The 13,869-nt window shown below is 33.9% G+C and overlaps 1 pseudogene; it reads left to right on the top strand.

The window, feature by feature from the left end:
• Positions 1–5,396: 5,396 nt before the first annotated feature.
• On the top strand, positions 5,397–5,822 carry LOC147827500 (doublesex- and mab-3-related transcription factor 1 pseudogene; annotated as a pseudogene).
• Positions 5,823–13,869: the final 8,047 nt, after the last annotated feature.

The raw sequence follows: 13,869 nt of genomic DNA, 5'->3' as shown, positions 1-13,869 counted from the left end.
AACTAAAGTTAAGGTACAGCATAATTCAGCTGAGAAAGTGCTGGGCTTATTAAGAGCAGCAAAAACATTCCTAAAGTTGTAAAACCTAGAGCAAAATCAAAGATAGATAGTAGGAAAGAGGGAGATAGATGTTTTGCAAAAGGGAAGGGGATCAACAGATGGAAGGGAAAAGGAAAGGGAGAGGAAGGGAATGAAAAAGAATTAAATTGTATTATGTACATGTACCCACTCCCCGGGAGGATTGTGACATGTACTATACTAATAAAATACAAAAGCTAAGAAAAGGAAGCTAGGTCCCCGGGATTCAGGGATTCAGGACCAGCTGTGGGGAAAGGAGAATGTAAGTTGTGAGGCAGTGATATGGATCAGGTTGTCAGGCAGGGTGGGGACTTTTAGAAGGGGCTGGAGAAAATGATGAAGTGAGGCATCACTTTTGTTTGTTTGCAGTACTGTGGTACAAGGACATTTGCACTCAGCTATATCCCAGACCTTTTAAATTTTTTTTATCTTGAAACAGAGTCTCACTAAGTTGCTAAGTTGCCCAGGCTGAATTCCAACTTGCCTCTCTTCTATTTCCGCCTTCCAGAGCAAGTAATTCATTTAAACAAACTAAAAATGAAATTCACAGTAAGTACATGGGGACATTTTTAGCTAAAAATATTTAACACTTACTAATTGTTGCCTGATTTCCTTCCTCTGTCTTTCTCTCTCTTTTTTTTTTTTCTTTTTTCTTTCTTTCTTTCTTTCTTTCTTTCTTTCTTTCTTTCTTTCTTTCTTTCTTTCTTTCTTTTTCTTTCTTTCCCCCTTCCTTTCTTTCTTTCTTTCCTCCTTCCTTCCTTCCTTTCTTTCTTTCTTCTTTCTTTCTTTCTTTTTTTCTTTCTTTCCTTCTTTCTTTCTTTCTTTCATTTTTTCTTTCTGCTCTCTTGAATCACTCTAGTTCATCATGTATAAATTTGTTCATCTAAACATTCTTGTTTCTACTCATTTACTAATTCATGGATAAGTTTTAAATTTCTAGCTCAATCCAGGAACTGTTCTAAATGTTTGGAGTCAGAGATAAATATAACCATGTCTCTGTGTTCACAGAGTTAAGGTCTAGGGCCAAGAAACTGAAAGAAACAAGTAGGACTACCACATCCTAAGTGCTGAAGTGTCATGAAAATGCTGTCTACAGAGATCACAGAAGTCCTGTCCAAGGAAGTGATTTGTACAGGAGCTAATAGGTATAAAAATGTAAGGGAATGACCATGACAATATATCAGTAAAATAAATTAGGCTTTACCTTTCAGTATATTAACCTTTAGTAACTTGACTAACGAGTCTACCATAGTAGAACAAAAATGTTTGTGCCATTATTGCATAGAATCCTGAATTATAAATATATCACCAACTAAGAGCTTCCATAAGCACTCACATTTCTTACTATGTTATTGATTACAAAGAAATTCAGTTTCTCTCTTATCACATCTTAATTGTATATTATATATTTAGTACATATTCAACTCAATATACACTTACTAAAATTGAGTGTTTGGTAGTATGAAATGCTACTTGAAACACAAAGAGATTAAGACAAAATCCCTGATGTCAAGCACGTTACAAAATGAACAGAAAAGCTGACACATGAATGCAAATAATGGAAAAAAAGGATATAACTATACTGAGAATGCTGTGAGGACTAAAGAGAATAAAATAGGCACATCAAATGATAATAATCACAGCAATAGTGCCAATAATAATACTGCTAATAATAATCACCATTAATTATTCTATTGTTGTGTGCCAGAAAACTGGTAAATACTATCTCCAATCTCAACTTGGCAAAATTTCTCATAATCTTGTGTAATATGTAATACTAAGAACTTTTCAAGTGTTTTTCTTTCTTTCTTTAATTATAAGCTCTAATTTGCTCTTGGAAATAGAATGCCCTAATCAACCTTAAGTACAGATTACCAAAGCCATGCTTTTACAGATGGAAGAAGGGATTGTCATTTGTCAAATGGACAAAGACGTCCTTGACCTTGAAGCCAAGTTGTGAAAGGGCTCTTGGAACAATTAGTCACTGTTATTTGCCTATTGCACAAATGAAGAATCTAAAGTGCAAAGAATTTGTGACTTTGTCTATTTCCAAGTGTTAGAGTTGGGTTATAAACCTGAATCTGTCTGAAACTAAAAGGTGATACTTTGAGAAATCATAACATACATTTATTTTTGCTAACATTGAGATTATGAATGGAAAAAAACTTGAACAAATTTTCAGAGACAAGGAGAAAATCAGTCAGTAAGAGTTGAGAAGGCATGAAAACTGCATGTTATAAAATGCCTATGCCTGGTTTGAGTGAGACGAGGGAGTTGTACATGCTATTGAGAAGTCTTGCAAAATGATGTTATTGAAACTTAATTCAAGAGACTTTGGGGAAAAACCTTGAAAGATTTTGAAGTAGAGCACTGACAAAAGAACTCTCTTTCTGTGAAAAGGCACTGTTAGTAGGATGGACTAATGAACCAGGATGCTAGTGGTAAGACCATTATTAACAAATGTCAAACTGCAGCCGAGAAGCACTCTCTCTTGACATACGACATAAAGTTAGGACTTTCCTTTTGGCTCTAGGGATAAGTAGATTAGGTATAAAAAGACACTGCCAAACTCTCTGTGGTGATTTTGTAGTTTGTGACTTTATCCAAACCATACTGATATAGTTTTAGTTTCAGTCTGATTCAAGTCCCAGGGTTGCATGCTTCTATCAGTTTAGTTACTGGGTGAAATCATTCTAATAGGTCTTTATTCAAGCCTCAATGCAAGGTTTTTGATCAGGTCTGTGATAACTGCAACCATATTCTCCATGATTTTAAAAATACTACTCTATTACTGCCCTTTCAGGCTCCTCCTCTTTTACTTTTCTTGAAGTCAGAGGAAGACTTGTTTAATTTCTTTCTTTACTTTTTGTTTTGCTTCAGTATTTCTATTGTTAGGTTAACTACAGCTTTGTAATTCTAGACTTTGATTACACTTGTCATTTGGCAATTTCAGCACCAAGACAAATACAATGACATCTGAAAATGAGCATTTACATATATTAGATAAAATTCTTCCATTTCAGGACCAGTTTCTGAGCTTATGATATCAACCCATCCACTTTGTTTTGATCAACCAACATTCACTGAGGGCCTATAATATTCTTGATCAAATTTGGAGACAAAAATAAATAAGGTAGGGAGTTATTATGTAAATTATTTTAGAACTCTGAAGAAATATAGGCAGAGGAATGCCAACTTCTCTTAGGAGATGCTAGCAAAGAAGTTCTGTTCTTACAATAACAGAGTGAATTCATGGAACAGAAATGTAGATAGGCTACAAACAGAAGAAACAGGATGGATAATTGTGTAAGGACATCAAGAATCATAGAGAATTTTGGAAATAGCAAAAAGTTCAGTGTGAATGTGACATGAGCTGGAAAGGTGAAGACTGAAGGAGAAGATATGGTCAGATCTTGGAGCTATGATTGCCTTGGACTTAATGTTAATTAATACAGAAGTAATAGACATTTGAATGATATGGTAACATGAGCCTGTTTTTTTAAAAAGAAGGTAACTTTGAAATCCATTTTGCAATTTAATTAACTATCAGAGATTAATGAAAGTATCTCAGGAGACTATTGGAAACAGAGGAAGTAACAGATTCTGAGGATATTAAGGGAAATGTTTAAAATGTGGAAGAGTCAGAGAAAAGAAGAAATACATAGACACCATTTCATCACCTTGGATACAGAGAGTAGAAGCAAATAAATCTCTAGACTGCATCTAACACTTTTAGGTTGAAGCAGACAACTCTGGAACAAGTTCCCCTCCCACCCATTTAAAGAGGCAAGTGAAGTGTGATATATACAGAAAAAATGAACTTTCTTGGGCACACATTATACGTATTTGCATGAAGAAGATGCAAATAGGTAATCAGAAACACATCTCTACATTGTAAATAGAGATTTTAGAGCAATCGGTGATGTGATGGAAGCCAGAAACTTAGAGAACACAGATAGAAAGCCATATTTCTGTATTGTCAGCTCATATTATTTTCTGTTTCATAATTAGCACCAAACTCATGATTAAATACCTTGTTAAACCTATAAAAATATTAACAATTTATGGTAACTCTAGTAAGTCATTTTTTGAAGTCTAAGTAAATTTATTAATTTGGTTTTCTTCATATAGAATTTTTCTTTTTTCTTTCTGAGACAGAGTCTCACTATGTTGCCCAGTCTGGTCTCAAAGTCCTGAACTAAAGAGATCCTTCCACCCCAGTCTTCCAGGTGGCTGGTACTAGAAGCACATACCAAAATGCCTAGCTTATAGCCTCTTGTCTTAATTAAATTGCCTGCTTATATATAAATTTTCTGCTTATATATTCAGTCATGATACTCCTGATTCCCTAAATTTCCACTTTCAACAATGTTGCTAATATCAATATAAAATCTCCAGTTTGTAGTTTGCAGCATTCTCTGAAATTGTTAATTGCCTACAGGCAAAGGTTTTCTTTCAAAGTGAAGTTTTTGGGGTATCAGTTTTGTCCTTTATACAAATATACATTGATAGTTTAATTTGGTTCCCCTAGAATGACACATGCAACATAATTTGTTTGAATTAGTTGTTCGGAATCTGCCACTCAACAAAGTTCAACAGGTTTATATCATCACTTTTCTATTGTTAGTGTCTTCACCCAAACAATTGAGTACACACATGTGCTTTTTGTCAGTAATTTACTGATGAAGTATTGCAGATTTGAAGTCATACTCTGACTCCAGTACTTAACTACTTACATAATCTAAGGAAGTCACTTATCCAGCTTCTCTGAGCATGAATTTACATGGAACTGTGGCCATTATATGAAGCAAACATATGAGATGATATTTTACTTAGCTAGGAGCATATAGAACTGTTTCAAAGCTATTGTTAGAAACATTTTCTCATTGATCTCTGGTATAACTCCATGGAGGGAGAACTGGTTTCCCACCTAATTCCCTGGTAATCACAAATCTGCTTTTTGTCTTATAAATTTGTCTATATTGTATGTTTCCTATAAGTGGAATATTGCATTTGTCCTATTGTTTCTGGTTTCTTATGAAGACATTTCAGAATATTTTCAAAGTTCATCTAAATGGTAGCATGTAATAGCCATTCACTTCTTTTTTGGCTTAAAAATATTCCATTGCATATACATATTATGTGTATCCATTCATAGATGGACATTTTGGTCACATCTATTATTTATCTATTATGCGTATGCTGCCAAAATATGTGTATAGAATTGAACAAATAGGAAATAGCAATGAAAGGATATAAATTATAAAAAACTCGAGAGTCCCGGGGTCAACAATCTGTACAACTACCCGCAATATTTCATGGCCTTGGCTGCTGGTTCCTCTGCTGGGGATGTGGGAAGTACCCTTGGGGGATCCCCTGTGAAGAACAGCCTTCGGAGCTTTCCAGGGCCTTATGTGCCTAGTCAGACCAGAATCCAGTGGCAGATGAAAAACTCGGAGAGCTGCCATACAGTGAGTTCCCAGTACAGGATGCACTCTTACTATGGGCCTCCCTCCTACCTGGGACAGAGCATGTCCCAGATCTTCACTTTTGAGGATGGCTCATCTTACTCGGAACACAAAATGGCTGTATTCTCGCCACCCAGAGGTCAAGATTCTGGCTTGGTTTCCCTCCCCAGCAACTCTCCTATAAGTAATGGGAGCACAAAGGGGGTTCTGGAATGTGAGGCTGTGTTGGAGCCCACCAGCTTCACAGTCACTCCTGTAGTTGAAGAGGCCGAGTGAGCAGCATTGCAGTTGATAGTTCACTTGGAATACCGGGCTTATTCCATTATCCACAGGGTTTATTGTTATTCTGTATTGACTTAGGCTGATTTAACTGTTGAGAACGTGTTTGGTTTCTATATTCCTTAAGAATTTAGTTCAAATGCTAGGACACTTGTAACTGTGGGGTTTCTGACTACCATCTGCACGAATTAAGAGCTTTGTTCACAGAGTTTAAATACTAGTGTCCCTCACGTTTTTTTTTTTTTTTCAGTGACACTGGTTTACATGCAGTATTCATAGAAATATAGTAATTTACTCAAGTAAAGCCAGATATTTGTCTAAATTAGTCACAATTAAATACTATTTAGTTTTAAAATGAAATCTTAGGTGTCTTAGAGTTTTAAAATTTAAGTATTTTAATTAAATTGCAAAAACATAAATTTAACCAAGTACTGTTCTTGACCAGCGAGAAAAACAAGTAAAATTACTGATTATTTAAAAAATCTGCAGAAGGTCAAGGTGAATGGAAATACTGCGTGTTTGTGCTGCTCTTGGAAATAGCTGTACCCCATTTTCCCCAAATCCTGAACAACTGAAATACAGTGCTGGGGGGACCTAAGGCCCGTTAGAATTGTTACTTTTTCTGTAAAAGATAATTTGAAAATGGTATAATTTAATTTAAGCTCAGTGAGGCAGGACTCCTGGGTGCTGTTTCTAGAATGAGTTTAACATAGTTTTTCTACTACAGGGAAAAAAATGGATGCAATCTAAACTATTTTGTAACCTTAGGTTGTAATCTGATTTGGAAATAAGTACATCTTAAAAAGTAACTACTGTACAGATTTCTGAGTTTATTGTTTTCTTAAAAATTGCTTATGGAGTACCTCCTTATATAAGAGAAGCCATTCTGAAATGAAACTAGTTTTAAAATAATTCATTGTTGTGTGTAGTTGCAGTTGTACCTGAAATAAAAATATTATTGATGACTGAAAAAAAAATTCAAACCCTTAGTCAACATTATCAGAAAAAGGCAAGAAAAGGCCCAAATCTATGCAATTAGGAATGAAAAGGATGAAATTATAACAGACCCAGAAGAAATCCAGAGGATCATCAATACCTGCTTTGAGGACCTATACACCAATAAGATGGAAAACACAGAAGAAATGGACAGATTCCTAGATACATATGAATTATCAAAGTTGAATTAAGAAGACCTAAAAATTCTAAACAACCCAATATGAATCAATGAAATTGAAAACATAATTAAAAACTTACCAATCAATAAAAGCCCAGGTCCTGATGGCTTCACTGCTGAATTCTACAAGACATTTAGAGAGGAACTGCTGCCACTACTGTTTAAATTCTTCAATGAAATTGAAAGGGAAGCAATACTCCCAAATTCATTCCTGGAAGCAAGCATCACCTTGATCTCCAAAGCAGAGAAAGACCCAACCAAAAAAGAGAACTATAGGTCAATCTCACTAATGAACATAGTTGCAAAAATCCTTACTAAGATATTGGCAAATATAATGCAGAAGATCATCAAGAAGATCATACACCCTGACCAAGTGGGATTCATCCCAGGGATGCAGAGATGGTTCAACACATGCAAATCAATCAATGTAATATGCTATATCGATAGAGCCAAGGACAAAAACCATATGATTATCTCCATAGATGCAGAAAAAGCATTTGACAAAATCCAACATGCATTTATGATAAAAACCCTACCAAAAATTGGAATAGATGATCCCTACCTCAATGTGATAAAACCCATCTACGAAAAACCAACAGCCAATATCATACCAAATGGTCAAAAACTGAAATCCTTCACACTAAAATCAGGAACAAGACAAAGATATCCACTATCACCACTCCTGTTCAATATAGTTTTGGAAACATTAGCCATAGCAATCAGATAAAAGAAAAAAAAAAGGAATAAAGATAGGAAATGAAGAAGTCAAATTGTCATTTGGAAATGACATGATACTCTATATAGAAGACCCCAAAAGCTCCACCAAAAATCTTCTAGACTTATTAACCAAATTCAGTAAAGTAGCTGGATACAAGGTCAATACAAAAATTAATACCTTTCCTCTAAACGAACAACAGACTCACGAGAGAAATAAGGCAAACAATTCCTTTCACAGCAGCATCCAAAGAACTGAAATACCTATGTATCAACCTAAGAAAAGAAATTAAAAAACCTGTTCTCTGAAAACTACAGCACTCTGAAAAGAGAGATTGAAGGTGATATCAGAAAATGGAAAGAAATCCCTTGCTCGTGGGTAGGAAGAATCAACATAGTGAAAACGGCCATACTTCCAAAACTGCTATATAGATTCAATGCAATCCCAATTGAAATTCCAGCAACATACTTCACAGACCTTGAGCAAACCATCTGAAAATTTATTTGGAACAAGAAGATACCCAGAATAGCAAAAGCAATTCTAGGTAACAGAGACATGGCAGTGGGTATCACAATCCCCAACTTGAAGCTATACTACAAAGCTACTTTGATAAAAACAGCATGGGACTGGCAAAGAAACAGACCTGAGGACCAGTGGAACAGGTTAGAAGATACAGAAACAACTTCAAACACACTTAGCCACCTCATCTTTGACAACGAAGCCAAGCACCCTCACTGTAGGAAACATAGCCTCTTTAATAAATGGTGATGGAAAAATTGGGTTTCAACTAGACCTATATCTCTCACCGTGCATTAAACTAAAATCAAAATGGATTAAAGATCTAAATATTAAAATAGAAATGCTGAACCAGTTGGAACAGAGGTTAGGTAGAACTCTTGAAGACATTGGTGTAGGAAAAGATTTTATGAACAAAACCTCAGTTGCTCGAGAACTAGCACAAACAATCAACAAGTGGGATCTCTTCTTATTAAAAAGCTTCTTCACAGCAAGAGACACCACCAACAGTGTGATGAGACATCCTACAATGTGAGAAAAATTTTTCACCTGCTCTTCTCAGACAAAAGTCTACTATCTTGAATCTATAAAGAACTAAAAAAAATCAGACATCCCAAATTAAAGACCCAATCCAAAAATGGACATCTGAAATGAACAGATATTTCTCAGGCAAAGAAGAAGAAATAGCAAAGAAACATATGAAAAAATGTTCAATATCACTGGTCACTCTAGAGATGCAAATGAAAACAACACTGAGATTCCACCTCACCCCAGAATGAATGGCTGCTATCATGAAATCAATCAATAACAAATGCTGGCAGGGATGTGGGGAAAGAGGAACCCTACTCTACTGCTGGTGGGAGTGTAGACTGGTGCAACCACTGTGGAAATCAGTATGGAGAAACCTCAAAGAACTAGGACTGGAGGCCTCATTTGACCCAGCTATTCCCCTGCTGGGTATCTTCCCCAAAGAATTAAAAGAATCATACCACAGTCATACATGTGCATCCATGTTCATAGCAGCACAATCTGTAATAGCTAAAATTTGGAAGCAGCCCAATTGCTCATGAACTGGAGACTGGATAAAGAAAATGTGTTTTTTTGAAAAAATAAAATGGAGTACTACTCAGCCATAAAAATGAGAAATTAGAGACATTTATAGCTAAACAGGTGAACATTGAGGTGATACTCTTAAGTGAAATAAATAGGACACACATGTGTAAATACTGAATAGTTTCTCTAGTGTGAGAAACTGAAAGTGTAGATAAGGACTAAATGATATAATTGATAATGTGAAATAGGAAGAAAAGGGGCAAAGGGGAAGGGGAAGTGGGAGGAGTAGGGGAAAGGAAAGAAGGGAATGGAATTAATATGAGAAAATGAAAAAAAGGAAACAAAGTCTTGGTAAATAAGGAGGGATAGAGTGGTTGAAGGGCAGGCAGGGGAATGGGGTAAAAATAAGAACCAAGAGAGATTCTGTAAATGTGCAAATTTCCAATGATGAATGTAACTATATTGTATACCTAAAATGTACCAATGAAATTCATTAAAAATAATAGTAACCAATAGAAATTCTGGAAATGTAAAGTAAAATAACTGAAAAATTCACTAGAAGGGTTTAACGGAAGATGTGAATAGGCTGAAGGAAAAAAATCAGGGAATATATATATAAGTCAATTAAATTCAGCCAAAATAAATAAATAAATTCATCCAGCTTAGAGGTAGAAAGAAAAAAGAATAAGGAAAAATAAAAAAGCCTGAGCATTCTGTTGGATACCACTAAGCATACCAATATATTCATTGTGGGAGTTCTTTGAAAAGACAAAAGACAAAGGGACATGAAATATATTTTTAAAAATTATTGCCAAATTTTTCTATATGTGATGACAGATATGAATATATTTATCCAAGCACCTCAGCGTACTCCATCCAGAATAAATTCAATGAGATCCACAAGATTTTTAATTACAATATCAAAAATCAAAGTCAAAAATGAAGGCATCAAGAGAGTGTAACTTATTTAATACAGGGAGCCTCAATGCTATTAAATGTTGATGATTTTTGTCAGAAACCATGGAGGCCAGAAGGATGACATATTAAAGTCTTGAAAGGGGAAAACTATCAAAAAAATTTTTATATATTTAAAACTGTCCTTCAAGAACGAAGAAGAAACAAAAGATATAACCAGAAAAACAAAACTTGAAAGTGTTTGTACTAATAGAGTTGTAGTAGAAGAAATGTTGAAGGTATTCCCTTAAGATTAAATGAAAGGATACTAAACATTTACTCGAGACATGAAAAAATTAAGAACATATTAAAGGTATGGAGGTGAATATGAAACTTCGTGTTATTGTCATGTTGGTTTCTATATTTATTGTACAATTTAAATTTATGTGACTGGGTTCCCAATGTATAAGATGAAAGCTGTGATAATAACAATGTAAGAGAGACCAAAATATAGACAGAGGTTTTACACACTATTGAAACTAAATGTGTATTATTAAAGCTAGGTTGCTACAAGATTAACATGATAATTATAATACTCAAGGAAACCACTAAAGAAATAAGTCTAAACTATACAGAAAAAGAAAGAAGAGGAACAAGATAGTATGCAGAGAATATGAAGTAGATAGAAAGAGAACACTGAATGAAGAAACTGAGAACAAAAAATACAATATGTACAGAAGATGATAGCTAAATAACAGAAATAAGTCCTTTCTTAGAAATTCCTTTAAATGTAAATGCATTAAACTCTTCACTTAAAAAGCAGAGATTGGCAGAACATATTTAAAAATCAGTTTCATGCTGTTTAAATAGATAAAAAGATATATAAAGGTTGAAAGTAAAAGAATGGACCAAAATATTACATGAAAACTAAAATCAAATAGGGTTAGCAGCATTATGATGACAAAATAGACTTTATGGCAAAATTGTATAAGAGACAGAGGATATTATATATTGATAAAGATTTGATAATTCATAAAATGTAATAATTGAAAAGATATACTATTAAAGAGACAAAAATATATTTGAAAAGAAGTCACAAAATTGAAACGGGCATGGAGGTACATGGTTGTAATCCAAACAGTCTGGGAGGCTGAGGGAGAAGGATCACAGTGTTGAACACAGCATGGCAACTCAGTGAGTCCCTGGGATGAAAGAAAGGAAGGAAGGAAGGAAGAAAGGAAGGAAGGAAAAGAAAGAAAGAATAAAAGAAAGAAAGAAAGAAAGAAAGAAAGAAAGAAAGAAAGAAAGATACCTCTATGCAAAGTCCCTGAGCTCAACTCAGAATATTAAGGGGGGAAAATCACAGAATTGGAAAGAGGCACAAATAAGTGGAAAGATATCCTATGTTCACCAGGCACAATAATAAATATTGTCAAAATGTCAATCTTACTCAAAATAAGCTATAGACTCACTGAAACTGTAATCAAAATTCCAAAGACATTTTTCATAGAAATAGCAAAATATAATCCTAAAATTTTTATGAAATGACAATTGATCCTGAATAACTAAAGCCTTCCTGAGCAAGAAGAACTCACTGTTCCTAATTTCTAATTATATTACAAAATGATAGTAATCAAAATAGTATGATAGAGACAAAAATAAATGCATAAACCATTGCAAAAGGATAGAGATGTCAGAAATAGACCACACATATATGGTCAACTAATATTTGGAAAAAACACCGAATGTCAGAGGTAATGATATTGGAAAAACTGGATATCTACATAGAAGTAAATGTAATTGAAAACATATAACCCACAAAAATCAAGTCAAAATGGTTAAAAATTTAAGCACAAGACTTAAAAATATAAAACTCCTAGAAGAAAATACAGGGGTGAAATTCATAACATTATTATTGGCAATAATTTGTCAGGGTTAAAAAAAAGTCACAAATATTGGCAACAGAGCAAAAATAAACAGTGGGACTCTCACACTAAGCAATTTCCGCACAGCAAAGAAAACAATCAACAAAATGAAAAAACAGCTCATGGAATAGAAGAAAACATTTGCAAACCATGTATTTGACAAGAGGTTAATATTCAAAATATAAAAGAAAGCCACACAACTCAATGGTAGATAAAAAACAATCTGATTAAACAATAAGAAAAGGACTTCAATCAACAATACTGCAGAAAATATATTCAAATGGCCAGCAGGCATGAAAATGTGCTTCAAATCACTAATCATCAGAGAATTCTGTGTAAAAAGTACAATGAAATGTGAGCGCCCATATTTTCAAATGGCTATTATCAACAAGTCAAAACATAAGTGTTGGCAAGGAAGTGGAATAAAGGGAACACTTATACTTTGTTGGAAAGAATGTTAATCAGTAGAGCCACTAGTGGAAAACACTATAGAAGTTCCTCAAAATTTTAAAAAGAATTGTTATATGATATGGCAGATATCTGTGGTTCTGTGTTTACTGCAGTAACATTCCATACCTTGACTACCTATCAGTAGCCAAGATAGGAAAACAACCTAAATATCAACAGTCAGGTGAATGGATAGAGAAAAACTATAGAGTACTGTCAAGTACTGTAAAATATATAAATCCTATCATTTGAGACAACATTGATAAAACTGAAAGGCATTATATTAATTGAAATAATCAGACATAAAGACAAATACTGAATGATGTCAGTTTTGAAATCTAAAAACAGTCAAGATCATAGAAACACACAGAAGATTGGAGGCTACCAAAGGCCTGGATATAGGGAAAATTGGAAGATGTTGGTCAAAGAGTACAAACTTTCAATTACCTAATACACAGTATATGACTATTATTAATAATAATCCATTATTTAGCATTTGAATTTGCCAAGTACATATATTATCTATCTTGATTAATGTTGCCTGGGTACCTAAGAAAAGATAATTCTTCAAGTGCTGGTGATAATGTTACATAAGTGTCAGGTTGGTAAACAGTGTATTCAAATCTTCTATATAGTTAACTGGTTTATTTTGGTGACTGCTTTATCAATTATGAAAGTTAAAATCTCTACCTATAATAGTGGCTTTGGTGACTGTCACCTTTACTTTGTTGGTATCTGTTTCACATCTTTAAAGTTCTATTGTCAGGCTTCTCATTCAGAAATGTAAGGTGTTTCTTTTACTGAAATGACTATTTTGCTTAAATCATGGGCCTTTTTCTTTGATAGTACTCCTGATTTGAAGACTACTTTTTCTAGTACTGTTACTACACATGCAATATTGATAGCCATTCCTTTTCAAAAAATGATGTCTGTACATCTAAAGTGTATTTCTTATAAACAGGATAGAGTCAAGGCTTACTTATTCATATGATTTAAAATCTCATTCTATAATCTCTTCATGTAAACTGGGATATTCGATCCTTCTATATTTAATGTGATATTGAGATGACAGAGTTTAATGATGTTTGTTTGCTTTTTGTTCTGTTTTTTTTCCCTCTGCTTTTTCTTGGGTATGATAATTTTTAAGATCCCATTCTGTCCTCTCTTGGTTTTTAGTTGTATTTTTAATTTTTCTATTGCCAGTTCAAAGATTATATAATATATGCTTGATACAGTCTATCATGTATTAATGTTTTAACATTTTATATTTAAAATGAGTGTTAAGACAGTATCATTCCAATTACTCTGCCCTTTATGCTA

This window comes from Heterocephalus glaber, unplaced genomic scaffold (genome assembly GCF_053883595.1).
Source record: "Heterocephalus glaber isolate CG9 unplaced genomic scaffold, H.glaber_assembly_v1.0 deba00001444, whole genome shotgun sequence".
In the NCBI taxonomy this organism is placed as follows: domain Eukaryota; kingdom Metazoa; phylum Chordata; class Mammalia; order Rodentia; family Bathyergidae; genus Heterocephalus; species Heterocephalus glaber.
Note: the sequence above shows the minus strand (reverse complement) of the source record. Positions and strands in the feature narration are given on the sequence as shown.